The sequence below is a fragment of the Bombina bombina genome, chromosome 5 (genome assembly GCF_027579735.1).
Source record: "Bombina bombina isolate aBomBom1 chromosome 5, aBomBom1.pri, whole genome shotgun sequence".
Lineage (NCBI taxonomy): Eukaryota > Metazoa > Chordata > Amphibia > Anura > Bombinatoridae > Bombina > Bombina bombina.
In genome coordinates this window covers 247,253,810-247,269,751 of record NC_069503.1, presented here as the reverse complement: position 1 = coordinate 247,269,751, position 15,942 = coordinate 247,253,810, and positions in this window count along the sequence as shown.

Here is a 15,942-nt window from a genome sequence, read left to right as displayed (position 1 = left end):
AGTGACCAGTTGTGCTAGTAAGCACCCAGAGCTGTAAGTTTTATACATATAGTGCAGAACATTAACTGAGGTGGAAGTTTTCCTCTAATGCCACAGAGAAGTATGGGAACATTTTTGTAAGTAGTATGTCAGCATATAAATACATGATTAGTAATTAGTATACAGAGTAAGCATATTAGTGGGGCCACTTTGTGATGGGGCAGATGTTAATGCAGAATTATAATGAGAGATTTCTGTTCAAACCTAAAGGGAGTTGAGATGGTGGAGAGAAGGGGATTAAGGGCCCAATGTGAAAAGAATAATCAGATTAGTTAAAAATGGGCATTTTCGGGGACTTCTGGGAGGTGGAGCTACTGGACGGCAGCAGAGGAGAAGAGCACCGGTGCAAGATGCGCCAAAAACATCATAAAAGTCCAATATAAAGCTCCCGCGGCCTTCCCTTGCAAGCTTGCTGCCACTATTAAACCAGGTAAACAAAATCTTGCGGGACTCCATCGTGGAGGGTTATTTCACCGCCCTCGCCACGGAAGGTAAGAGAAACGACAGAGAGCAAGGCGCGAAAAGCCGGCGCCATTTTGGGAGCGGCCCAAGCTTCGGGAGGTAATTCAAACCTTCAGTGACAGTGATAAGCCGGACTCTACAGGACCGGTCAGGTCAAGGGTGACAGGACCGGAGTCAGATCGTAGAGCACGATTGAAGCAACAAGGCTAAGTAAGCGAACTGACAGGCTTTATACAGGCCGCACATCCCCCCTGACTATCGAACACATAACACCTCTCCTCCCTCATGTCAACCTTTAGATACTTAAGCCACACAACTACTATGGGAAATAGAGTTATACAGCCTGGTGTTTGATCCTTACTAGAACTTTGGGACTAGACACATACATACCCTGGTAATTTCATATGAGAGACACTCTGCAGTGCAGCTAAGATCAATCTGCTTTTGCAGGCAGGGAGATAGAACTTGGGAGACTGTGAGATCAACTAGCTGTCAAAGTGCCTGATGTCTGGGGCTTTGGGGAGGAGAGGGTATTTACTAAGACAAATCCTTGAAATACAATCACAACTTGTCCAAGCTTGGCAAGATACCATGAGAATAAGTGGGGAAAAGAGATTAAGGAAGTACACTGTTGGATGTGATCACTGTCACAGCAGAGTGACCTTGGGGGGAAAGGGGTTTGCTAAACAATGAGAGAGATGGCCCTGAAATACATCACGACAGCTAAACCACAATCTCCTATGAATTGATAACAGCAGTAAATATGTACCAGACCTCCAGCATATCAGTTTAGCACTTCTCCCCTGACCTTCTCTGACCACGACAAGAGGTGGCCCAATCTTTTGGGACTTTGCCCAACTATATAGAGTTAAGAGATAGAGACACTCCAGTAAATGTATGCAGAGATACTACACTAGTTTTGCCAAGACTACTGGCAGAATGGTTAATAGGCAGAAAAACCAGAATCGAAAGACAAAGCAAACAGTGGAAACTCAAGCTGCAAACAACATATCTGTAGACACTACGGCAACACACTTACAAGAGTTTCATCCAATTGTTACAAAAATCTCTTTTCCTGCCAAAAATGGAGCAGCTCCAGACAGGCTTAGACTCTCTCTCATCAGAGTTCAAAAACTTTACTTCTAGACTTCAACACATAGAACAAAGAGTGAGCGACAAAGAAATTAGGCAGCGAGAAACATCAACAAAAGTCACATCTCTGGAGGCCCAGAATAAGATACTAGCCGACAAGATAGACGACTTAGAAAACCAATCTCGACGCAACAATTTGCGGGTTGTTGGGCTGCCGGAAAGTGTTCCCAGTGATGATCTTATAGCTTTTGCAGAACGCACTATACCTACATTATTAAAGCTCAACCCAGACGACATTCCGTGTGTTGCTGAAAGAGCTCATAGAGTGGACAACACAAGTCAAGACCAACAGAACGCCAGGGGCCCAAGACAAGTAATGATACGATACCTTAACTTTAAAGATAAAATCATGATCCTCAGAGCATATCGTCAACATTCACCTTTACTATATGAAGGCCAGAAAATTTTGATATTCCAGGACTATTCAGCTGAGATCTCCTGAAGACGCAGAGAATTCTCACCGTACTGCAAATCACTATTGGAAGCAGGGCACTCAGTTTCACTGTTGTTCCCAGCAAAACTCAAACTCCAAACCAAGCAAGGAACTAAATTTTTTGTTGATCCCAAGCAACTTAAGAACTTTCTGAGACAAGAAGAAACGGATAAAGATAAAGACAATTGAGAGCCACTATTTATTCCAAATATGCTTACTGTTCAATTGTAAAACTGATTGTAGTTCTGAATACCTCTTGTCGGGATGGGAGGGGGAGGACATAATACTTATGTGAAGGGGGAATTTAAATGAGAGATCACCGGATAATTCCCAGTGACCTCGTTAACGTAGACATAGAAATATACTTTTTAAGCCAGTAGAAGATATAAGGTACTTAGTTCAACAGATCCATCAGATAATATAAAGATACACCCAGACAAATCAGTGATTAAAGGGGAATATTTGAGGGTTCTACCCCACTAGCAACACATACACAGAAATAGTATGTGAACCTAGAAACTTGTCTCATAGTCTGGCGATGTTGGAAAACTGTTGCTGACTCCTTCCGGAATAGAAACAGCCCCATTTCAATAGATCCAACTGGAACACTTACAAGAGTTCAAATAGAGGTCTGGTACAGGGTTTTGTAGAGATAGGTGGGAATAAGACAAAGAATGTCGGTCCATTCAGCCGAAAGTTATAGACAATATGTTCAAAATGTTTTAAATTGTTTTTTGTTCTTCTTTTCCTGTCATAATGTTATTAATGCATGCTCTCTTGTTCAAGTCTCAGTTGCCTCCCCTCTCTCTCTGGGGCCGCATAAGAAGCAGATATTTCTCAGACCTGATCTACAGAGTCTGTCCAGAACTGATGAAAACTTATCCTCAATAGCCAACTTGCTCTTCGCTAACTCAGGTAGAGGTAGGCCACAACATCTCACACTCTTTGCACAAAGAAACAATGACTAACGATCTACGTATAATAAACTGGAATGTAGGTGGTATAATATCACCGCAGAAATGCAGGGCCATCCTTAGATATTTAAAGCTGAAAAATACAGACATTGCCATTTTAGAAGAGACACACCTTTCTAGAGCGGAACATAAAAAATTAAAACAAGGCTGGATCGGGGAGGTGATTTACACAACATATGAGCAGAGTAGAGCTAGGGGAATAGCAATACTTTTCAGAAAAGATTTATCATATTCCATCTCCAAAACACTCATAGATCCCAATGGCGGATATCTCATGATGCAGTTGGAAGTTCTGGGTTTCTCATTTACCCTGATAGGGGTGTACGGACCCCAAACACAGAAGCAGACTTTTTGGAGAAACCTACAAGTAAAGGTTATTCAGTTTTCCTCTCAACCCTTAGTAATTGGGGGAGACTTCAACACTTCAACATAGCACCCCGATAGATTCCATAACACTGAGAAACCAAAAGTAGGACCCAGAACTACCCATAACTCTAAGAAAGAGTCGAGTATAATCCACACACTCATGAGAGTCCTAAACATCCAGGAGAGCCAGGCACCCCGAACACAGAGATTACACTTGCATGTCGATGACAAACGATACACTTTCGAGACCAGATTACTTTTTGCTCTCCACCAGCTTATGCTCTACAGTAGTGGAGATGGGAATCGACCCCATAACGGTCTCTGACCATGCCCCAATAATCTTAAAAATTCAAAGTGGATTGCCGTACAGAAGAGGTAATAAATGGGTATTTCCCAAGTACCTCTATAAAGATCCCAACTTTTTTAGACACCTACTGGGAGAAGGGCAGGCATATAAAACTCTCAATGAAACACACAAAGACAATCCTCTCCTGTTTTGGGAAACTGCAAAAGCAGTCTTAAGGGGGGTCATCTCTGCATATGCAGCAAATGTAAAGATAAAATACAAGGTGAAATCCGATCTTCTCCTGAGACAGATAATAAATGCAAGGAATAGGTACTTGAGACAACCGACAACCCAGAACAGGTTGAGATACAAAGAAATTAAAACAAAAATATTAGCCAATAGACTAGCAGTGATTCTACCAAACATAATACATACAGGGTTTGTCAAGGGAAGGTCATCTGTTCTCAACATCAGAAAAGTACAGACAGTAATTCAACATTATTGGACAATTACACAAGACAATACCAAAAGGAAAGAACATATAGAGGCGGCCTTATTAATGATAGATGTGGAAAAGGCCTTTGATAAGGTGCTTTGTGATCACCTATTCACCACACTTGGGAAGGTAGGAATACAGGGAGCATTTATCAGAGCAGTCTATAATTTATATAAAATTCCACAAACCTCCTTAATTATCAATGGCACGTTAACACACTCTTTCAGACTCTTTAGAGGGACACGCCAGGGGTGCCCCCTGTCCCCACTTTTATTTGGCATTACCATAGAGCCCCTAGCATGGAAGATTAGGCAACAACTAGAAGGACTCAAGATAGGAGACTCTCTACTTCACCTAAACCTTTTCGCAGATGATATGATCCTGTTCATTCAAGACCCCCCAAAAAATATACCCATAGTTATGAATTTAATAGAGGAATTCAGTTCCATATCTGGATACACGATTAATACAGACAAGACAGAACTAAGCTGGCTACTCAATAGAGGAGAAAAACTCATCCCTGGCTTTGACTTTAAAATAATAGAAGACAGCTTTAAATATTTAGGCATCTTTACTAAACCCTTACTAAAAAAACCTCAAAAATATGGTTAACACTTGGAAGCAGTTACCGATCTCCCTGTCGGGCAGAATAGGACTTATAAAAATGGTCTATTTTCCCAAGCTCCTATATCTCTTTCAGACAGTAGCCGGAATTCTTAAGAAAACAGATTTAAAAGTCATAACGCAGATGGTTCTAGAGTTTGTCTGGAATAATAAAAAACATAGAATTAGCAATCTAAAACTCACAGCCTCTATGGAAAGGGGTGGCTTGGCACTTTCAAATTTTGAATTATATAGCTGAGCAGCTCAGGGGAAGTTTGTTGTAGATTGATTCACTGGTCAGGAGAAATTCACTGACCCAAAACTAGAGGGCACTCTGATTCAACCTTGGTCAATCCAGATGATACCCCACATGACACAAACACAGGCGAATAGATGGGTGGGAGGTCTAGACATTTTAAATCCACCTGCTAGAGCCTGGAAGCTCATGAGCAAGTGGTTAGGAACAAATCACAGAATTATACATCTCCTGCCATGGCATGGGAACCCAGAATTCCCCGCCGGCATTACCTCCAAGACGTTTAGACTTTGGCGAGAAAAGGGATTAGATATGGTAGGCCAGACGCTAATGAATGATAGAAAAACTATGTTGACATTTGAAGTCTTACAGGACAGATTTGATTTGCCCAAAACACATCATTACGCATATCTACAGGCTAGACATTATTTACGCTCCATTATGGAGACAACTGCCCTGACGGAGCAGACACAAATCATAGACCTGGCCGCAAAAGGCATCACCTCCATCTCACCCATTTATAAAAGACTGCTGACCATAATGTCTATATATATGTGAATCTGTTAGTCACCTACGTTGTGACATCTGTTGTAATGCTTAATCCTCAAATAAAAAATATTTAAAAAAAAAAAAAAAAAAAAAAAAAAAAAAGAATGCTGACACCAATAAACACAAAATGTATAGACAAAATAATGGAAATATGGACGCCTATACTAGGTGGGCAGCCAACAGAAACAATATTTACTAAAAGCATTAGCAAAGTTAAAGCAGCAACCCTATCCTCAGCTTTAAAGGAGTCCCATTTTAAACTTTTGCAAAATATTTATATAACTCCAAACAAATTTCAACACTGGAAGAAAGAGAGGGAAAACAAATGTCCTAAATGTGGATCGTTAGAAGCTGACATAGTTAACATGATCTTGAGCTGTCCCCATGTAGTTAGATTTTGGAAAATGCTGAAGCATTGGTTGCACACTACAATGTCTCTTCCAGGTTTGACACTGACCCTAAAAAATATAGTGCTGTTCAATATTAAAAACATTCCAAGAACCCAGAAAGCTTGTATTTTAGAACTGGTTGAAACGAAATCCACCCACTGTTCCACAGCTAAAAAACGCCTTACTTAAGCAGTTATTCATTGAACAATATGAGGGATTAGGAGATATATTAAATAGGGTTAAATCCTTTCTGACTAAATAGGAACCTTACCTACACCATTTACCTAGAGACACAAGACGTATCATAATTGCACCCTTTAAAGACACTGAATATGTCCTTAATGCGAGGCTCTGGGGCACCGAACAGAGAGCGGCATATTGTGAGTTTGTTTTAATTTGATTTTGTTTGTTTTTTAGTTTTTCTTGTTTGTTTTAATATATAATTTAAAAATTGAAGATGTCTACCACAGGTCCCAACGTGGGTTCCCTTGGGTATGAGTTAATACCTAAGATCATATGTTTTGTCATTTCTTAAAGCATCTTAGTAACCTATACATTGTTCGCTAATAATTCTATTTGTATGATAAATGATATTGTTTTTCCCTGTAGTGGCGATCAAAAATAAAAATATTTAAAAAAAAAAAAAATGGGCATTTTCGTCTCACCAATCTCACATACCATGCACTGGGCGGTATCTTATATAAAAGTAGGCTGACCCTCTGTACAGACATGTGGCATTGTATGTTCTATAGGAAACAATAGGGATTGCTGTCTGTTCAACAATCTGCCCACATCACCAGTGAACTTGGATCTCTACAGTAGGGAGGGGGCATGTTTTCAAGACATGTTTACACAATATATACAGTGCTTTTGCTAAAATTAAAATGGTTTCTGTTTAGTAACAGTTTAAATAATAGATATGTAGACTAAGTTTCACTGCACATTCAATAGATTTCTTACAATTGCTATCTCACAACGAAAAGAGTGGTGAGATAGCTATGTGTTAAAAGGTGCAATGAAGATGGAGGATATTCTTTGCAAAATTAGAAACTCCCGACGATGTTTCCCCTAAAATACAGTTTACTCCCATGGAACACCCATGAATCTCCCACATAATGCCCATGTATTTGCTATGTATGCGATCAACATTGTTAATAAAGAACAAATTTAAAAAAAAGTGGGTATATTGTACATGTGTATGTAGTATTGTTATAAAATACTATATGTTACTTCCATATATTTCTATTACAACTGCATTATACTTATTTTTAAAACAGTGCAATTGTAACAGAGATATATATGAAAGTAAGTTTACACAGTACAGAACGGGTTTACTTCTAATATTGTGGCCACACTGTAACAAACATGTTATTAATATTGAACAAGTTTGGTAGAGTGCACTTGCGATATCAGAACTAAAACATGTACAGAACACTGAAAACTTGTAGCGGTTATAAAAATAAAATATTAAAAAAGCTGTCAGTTCCTAAAAATCACATTTTACAAAGCTAAAAAATGCAGCTTTGGTAAAGCAAAATGCCACAGCTACGGTCTTCTATCTATGGGATATTAATATTCTGTAAACAAAAACTTCTTCTTAACCTCTTAGATGCGCATGACAAGGCATCCTTGTCATGCACATGTCTCCTGCAGGGCGGATGGTGAACAGAGGTTCGTCATCCAGGGGGGTCCCCCTTCTGATCCAGATCCTGAGGAAAGGATGGGGAAAGGGGACTGCAGATCCATTCCCCATCAATATCTCTTTCCTGTAACTATTTTATGTTTTTGTTTAGTTTTTTTTTTAAATATTTTTTGCTATGCTGAGTAATTTTGGACTGGGATAGAAACATGCATACAGTTTCAAAATGGGTTAATTCAGAATTTTGTGTAATTTTAAATGTGTAATATTTGTATGGTTAGATAATTAAATACCTACACATTTTCTGTATACATTGCAAGACGGTAAATATTGACAAAACTAATAATTGTTCTCTTTTTTGATTTTCAATTGTCAAGTTTAATTGAACCAATAAGTATAAAATCATACATTTTTGCTATTTTGGGATGGAGAGCTGATGCTAAATGCTAAAGGCCAGATTACGTGTGGAGAGAAACATTTGTGCCCAAGCTGGGGGTTGCGCTTATCGGTTTTACTGCTGGTAATACAAGTTGAAAGTAAATGCGATCGCTTGAGCACATTTGCAATTTAAGCTAGAATCACTAAAAAGTTGCACAAAACACATCAAAAATACATTTCAAAGTTTAGTTACACTCATAATAACACCGTCTAATAACAATTATTTAAAACAATATTGCACACAAAAGGTATAAAGGCTCAAAGAAACAAGGTCTCAAGTGTTAGAAAAAAAAGGCAGGCAAAGGGCTTTAACATTGAGATACATACATATACATGTTTAAATATTGATATGTGTGTATATATATATATATATATATATATATATATATGTGTGTGTGTGTGTCTATATATGTGTACATATGTATTTATATGTGCATATATGTATTTACAGACAAATATACACATATAAGCACATAAATACACATGTACACATATATACATATGTATAAGTGCATTGGAACCCTTTACAGTTTAGTAGATGAAAATATGTAAAAACATATTTATGCAATATTCATATTTAATAAAGTGTTATACTGTGTATTTACTGTAAATATTTCACATTCCAATGTTCTGCACATAGCAGAATATGTTCCTTATATTTATAAATATATACTCATATATATGTCTGCATATATCTATACCTATATATAATCATGTATATATAGGTATAGATATATATTGTACCAAAATATCATCAGATATATGTAGAAATATTTATTTATGAATAAAAAGAACATATTCTTCTATGTGAAGAACACTGGAATGTTAAATCCAAGAAAGTAAATGTTGCACTCGTCTCTCAGATGTGGAAGAACCTTTATTAGGTGAACAGCAACGTTTCGGGGCACCTGCCCCTTTGTCAAGCTAAAAATGTAATGCACATACAAACAATTTATAACAATACTACTTAAAACAAGAACCAATGGGAAGACATATGATGGGCGGGGTTATAAACAATCTCACATAGAGAGCTACATCAACAATTTTAACCCTATATTGCTTTTTTTGTTGTATCCCAGAGAGCCTAGATTAAAAACAAACTTTAAAGGAAGCTCAAGTTTTACACAGCCACATAAGATATATCACACCCTAGCACGCAATTATAATTCAACTATATGCTAAATGAAATAGCTAAACTAATAAGAGAAATCACAACAATGGGTTAAGGTCAAATTCCCTATTCATGCCTTTAGGGTATAGTGTATCTAATTTCCATATCCATTTTGCCTCTTTGTAAAGGAGCTCTTTATGTCTATCACCTCCCCTAGGTTTTCTTTAGATTTGGTCTAACACCATAAAGCGTAACTGATTAACCTGATGAACCATTTGCAAAAAATTAGCCGGTACAGGGAGATCCTTTGTCCCTGTATTTCTAATAGTAGATTTGTGTTGGCCTATACGGTCCCTTATCCTTTGTGTGGTCTCACCTACATATAACAGCCCATTTATGGGCGTATACAACGTAAGATGAATTGCAGGTATAGTAACCAGGTATTTTGAATTTACAACCAGAGTAGGGGTGGCAGATCTCGCCGCCTTTGATAACACTGTTGCAATGGGAGCACCCAAGGCATGGGAAAGTACCATTTTTTGGTTTACCAAAAAATGGGGATACTTTAGTATCTAAATTAACGACAACCTTGGTAATCCTTCTCCCACATGTATACCCTTTATGGTATGCAGCTCTAGGTATTAGACTAAACTCCTTAATATCAGGACAAGAATCTCTTAGGATATGCCAATTGTGCTTAAGAATACCCTGTATCTTATAGCTAAGAGTATTATATGTGCTAACAAAGGTAAGTCTGTCATTGTTTTAACTGTTACTTTTATTATGGAAATTTGATCTAACATGTACCAACTCTTCATTGGGATAACCCTTTTTTGAAATTAGATTGAATTTCATTCAATCTGCATTCTTTCATGATAGGGTCTGATACGATCCTATCAACTCGTAAAAATTGTGATTTAGGCACTGATTTAAAGATAGCTGGTGGATGGAAGCTATTTCTATGCAGTAATGTATTTCTATCAGTTGTCTTGACAAATAGGTCAGTTTTTAAATGACCATCATCTTTATACACTAGGGTATCTAGGAATTCAATTTGTGTGTTGTCATGTTTAGATGTAAATTGTATGAATGACACTGACCTCTCAATGTAATTTCTTAATTGGGTGAGACATTCAGGTGATCCCTGCCAAATGATGAACAGGTCATCTATATACCTATACCATGCTAAACAGTGCTGTTGAAATAAAGGATGATTATAAATGATAGTTTCTTCTATATAATCCATCACCAAACAGGCATAGGATGGGGCCACATTGGACCCCATCGCTGTGCCTGTCTTTTGCATGTAAAACATTTTGTCAAAAAGAAAGTAGTTTTGTGCCAAAATAGCCTCCAATAGATCTATCATAAATCTTATTTGCGATTTGCTGTATTTGTCACATGCGTCAAGTTCCTTCTGAACACAATCAATACCAACACTGTGCGGGATAACAGTATATAAACTGCAAGCGTCCCATGTGGCAAGCACAGTATTGCCATTAAAGCCTTCTAGTTGTTTAATTTTGCCCAAAAAATCATTGGTATCCCTAATATATGATTTACCTTTCTGAACTAGGGAGGCCAGTACCTTATCCATAAATTTAGTGGCATTACTCATGATGGAACCAATTCCAGCCACAATGGGGCACCCTGGTGCGTTAACCGGGTCTATATGGATCTTAGGGGTTAAATAAAAGGCTGGTACAACAGGGTGTTTAATGAACAAAAAATCATATAGTTTCTTGCTAATGATCTCATGTTGTAAAGCACTATCTAACATGCATTTAAACTGAGCTTGGATCTTAAGGGTAGGATCCACAGATGTATCATCTAGTTGGCGTAGGGCTTCAGCTATATACATACTAGTATCCATAACAAAAACCGCCCGCCTTTATCAGCACTTTTGATCGTTATGGCAGTATCCATATGTAAATTTGTTAACACACGTTTTTCTTCATTAGTAAGATTAAAAATAGTATAGCCACATTTATTGCTATTATTTTTATTAACCAAAGCCTTAAACTGACTTTCAACAACCTTAATGTACGTTTCTACCCCAGAGTTATTACATAGGGGAGTAAAGTTGATTTTGTTGCGCAAACCAAATGCAGCAACATCCAGAGTGTCTCTAACTGCAGTTTCAGTGTCTTGTAGCACAACTGGATCTGTGATCTGTGGTTGAGGAATGTTATTGAAAAAGGCTTTTAACCTCAATAGCCTGAAGAATTGTGTTAGGGGTTAAATAAAAGGCTGGTACAACAGGGTGTTTAATGAACAAAAAATCATATAGTTTCTTGCTAATGATCTTATGTTGTAAAGCACTATCTAACATGCATTTAAACTGAGCTTGGATCTTAAGGGTAGGATCACCCGGTAATTTAGTATAAACAGATGTATCATCTAGTTGGCGTAGGGCTTCAGCTATATACATACTAGTATCCATAACAAAAACTGCCCCGCCTTTATCAGCACTTTTGATTGTTATGGCAGTATCCATATGTAAATTTGTTAACACACGTTTTTCTTCATTAGTAAGATTAAAAATAGTTTGGCCACATTTATTGCTATTATTTTTATTAACTAAAGCCTTAAACTGACTTTCAACAACCTTAATGTACGTTTCTACCCCAGAGTTATTACATAGGGGAGTAAAGTTGATTTTGTTGCGCAAACCAAATGCAGCAACATCCAGTGTGTCTCTAACTGTAGTTTCAGTGTCTTGTAGGACAACTGGATCTGTGATCTGTGGTGGAGGAATGTTATTGAAAAAGGCTTTTAACCTCAATAGCCTGAAGAATTGTGCTAAGTCAACATTAAGATCAAAAGTGTCAGGCAGTTCTGTAGGGCAGAATGATAAACCCTTATTGAGCACTTGTATTTCGGTATTACTTAAGGGTTTAGAGGACAAGTTAACAACATTTACCTCCTCTGCTTCTGTTGCTGGCGGGTATTCATCTTTCCTCTTCCGGCCGGATCCTCTATGTGTTTTCCTCCTCCTTCTCTCTGCACCATCTGATCTTGCGCTAATAAGGGGCGGGACCACCGGCTGACGTCACGATTCCATCAGAGCTGTTGGAGCAGCCGGAATCTGAATCTATCGCTTGTTGATGATGTACCGGGCCTCGTCTGTGACTATTATTCCCTTCAAAGCGTCTCCGGTATCTCCCCCAACTGTATACTTTTCCATGTTCGTGATAGACATAAAGAGCTCCTTTACAAAGAGGCTAAATGGATATGGAAATTAGATACACTATACCCTAAAGGTATGAATAGGGAATTTGACCTTAACCCATTGTTGTGATTTTTCTTAATAGTTTAGCTATTTCATTTAGCATATAGTTGAATTATAATTGTGTACTAGGGTATGATATACCTTATGTGGCTGTGTCAAACTTGAGCTTCCTTTACAGTTTGTTTTTAATCTAGGCCCTCGGGATACAACAAAAAGGCAATATAGGGTTAAAATTGTTGATGTAGCTCTCTATGTGAGATTGTTTATAACCCCGCCCATCATATGTGTTCCCATTGGTCCTTGTATTAAGTAGTATTGTTATAAATTGTTTGTATGTGCATTACATTTTTAGCTTGACAAAGGGGCAGGTGCCCCGAAACGTTGCTGTTCACCTAATAAAGGTTCTTCCACATCTGAGAGTGCTACATTTACTTTCTTGGATAGCTACTCCTCTGGAGCTTAGGGGATTTCGCTCCATATTTGTTTGCACCCACTCTGCTCTCTATGGACATTTAAACATTGATAAAGGTGTGCTGGTCCTACTATTTTGTTTCCGACTAATTGGAATGTTAAATATTCATATTTTCATATGTGATCAGGTTTGCGTGAGTTCCCCCCACTTTTTGACTTCTATGGGAGAATACGTGAACGTGCACGCGATATTCTAACTTCGGATTTGTGTGCTTGTCGGGTTAGTAGCAGAGCAAAAACAGTTTACTTTTAACTCGTAATATGAGCACAACCCAACCCATGCAAAAAGCTTACTTCTAAATGTGAGACAATAAAATGTGTGTTTGAAATATTTAGGACATAATGACTCCCATGCTTCTATTTACTATGTACATCACATCAAATGACACAAAAATTTAAATCTTTGTTTTTTATATGTTGTAATTTTTGCATATTATTATATTTCTAAAATGCATTCGCCTAGATTTAGAGTTTTGTCGGTAAAGACCTGCGTAGCTAACGCCGCATTTTTTCCCAACGAACCCTTAAGACAACGCTGGTATTTAGAGTTGTCTGAGGGGCTGCGTTAGGCTCCAAAAGGGTGCGTTGAGCCTAATGTACCGCCAATTCAACCCTCAATACCAGCGTTGCTTACGGTAGCGGTAAGCAGATAAAACGTGCTCGTGCACGATATCCCCATAGGAAACAATGGGGCAGTTTGGGCTGAAAAAAACACCTGCAAAAAAGCAGCGTTCAGCTCCCAACGAAGCCCCATTGTTTCCTATGGGGAAACACTCTCTAAGTCTGCACCTAACACCCTAACATGAACCCCGAGTCTAAACACCCCTAACCTTATACTTACTAACCCCTAATCTGCCGCCCCCGCTATCGCTGACCCCTGCATATTGTTATTAACCCCTAATCTTCCGCTCCGTACACCGCCGCAAACTACATTATACCTATGTACCCCTAATCTGCTTCCCCAAACATCGCCGACCCCTATATTATATTTATTACCCCCTAATCTGCCCCCCCCCAACGTCGTTGCTACCTTACCTACACTTATTAACAAAATAAATGAACAGCAGTGGGGAAAAAAGTTTTTGGAGAGAGTAACCACGGCTGTGTTTGTCAAGCAACCGGTAAGCGATGTAATCAATCAAATAAATCCCGGTTCAAATATATCCCTTATATAGATGTGTGCTGACAAATTATAGGATCCTTGTCCTGAGGGGTTTCCCCACCCCTACCAGGACCAGCGAGGCTGTAATTCTACCGCTCTTACCATACACAGCAGTTAAATAGATTGGTAATTCCAATATTCAATAGTACTGAAGTGATTAAAAGTTCATAAACTCATACCTTGCATCTGCTGCTGGAGTAAGAGGACAGTCACCGGTGGCTTTGTAACCGCTCACCTTCCCGTGCCAAAGGTATTACTTTAACAGCTTGCTCCCAGCTTGTGCAGTGTCTCGAGTGAACTCCAATGTTCGCGGTAGACAGCTCCTCCTTCCGTCGGCGTCCCAGGTGATTGGTGTGTTATGCGGTCAGGACTAGCGTGCATACCCAGCCGCTGTGCTACACTACAGGCCCCAATTGAACAACAAAAAGAAAAAAGGAGCACAAGCGGAGGTACTATGCACTTAAAAATATTTGATTACATAAGTAGCGCCTGAGCGCAATGAGTGAATAATAAACACGTATGTCAAAAATACAACAAAAAGAGTAACGTGAGAGGGAATAAACACCCCAGGGTTAATACTGAATAAAAGGAATCTAGAAAAGCTGCAATCTAACAGGTATACGTGTTTCAGCTTACAGCCTTACTCATTACCTAGTTAAAACAAGTGTGAAGTGTGCTTTAAAAACTAGCAGCCTGTCTCCCATTGGTAGACGGGACACTCCCCTCACAAAATCCTCCAATGGGTGCTTTCATTATGTAGCTTCAAAACCTCATTCAACAAAGGTAAATCATGATACACAATGGAATTACAGCTAATTCATGCAATATTTTCGTTCGATTATTTTCATGGCAAACAGTACATTGATAATTTCAAATAAAGGTAGATATACTGATTTCCAGTGTAATAAGAATGAAAAAGAAAATGAAGGGGTCTCCAAACTCAGCGGGATCTCGTGCTGCACAGGGGGTCAGTCCTTTGAATTCTCACTGAAATACAACAATACAATGCAAACCAGTTACTGCATATATAGGGGGCACATTTATCATATTCATACAACCCTATGTTATAGAGGAGTTAGCAACACTGGTAAAATACATAAATTGTCTGAGAGTAGGTACCTTTGGGGGAGGGGGGGGCCTCATACATTATGTACCTAGTGTTGGATAATATCAAATGGATGAATTTGTGAACACCACATAATTCCTACATATAAAGGTGGATTATATATGGTTTAATATAACAGGACATAATATAAACTGCAGGGGTCATCATATACATTGAATATGTAAAATATAATAAAATAAAAACTAAATGGTTGGGCAATTATAAATACCCCACCTAGCCTATTATGCCTGCATTACCTTTACTCACCTCTGGTGAGCTTAACAAATTCAGCCTGTTTGTGTACAGCACATACTGACAAGTCTGGTATCTTGATAGGGTAATTTGAACACTCCGTGGCCAGGGCCCAACTGTATAGGAAGAGACACATGTACACTTAGGTAAACCCAAAGAATGAATGGTTTGCTTTTTGATGCATTATCAATATATATGTATTTATAATTGCCCAACCATTTAGTTTTGATTTTATTTTATTATATTATACATATTCAATGTATATGATGACCCCTGCAGTTTATATTATGTCCTGTTATATTAAACCATATATAATCCACCTTTATATGTAGGAAAGAATTATGTGGTGTTCACAAATTCATCCATTTGATATTATCCAACACTAGGTACATAATGTAACGAAATAAATTAAATATTATTAACTAAAGTATTCCTATTTAAATCTAAATACTTACCTGTAAAATAAACCCTAATATAGCTACAATATAACGAATAATTATATTGTAGCTATTTTAGGATTTATATTT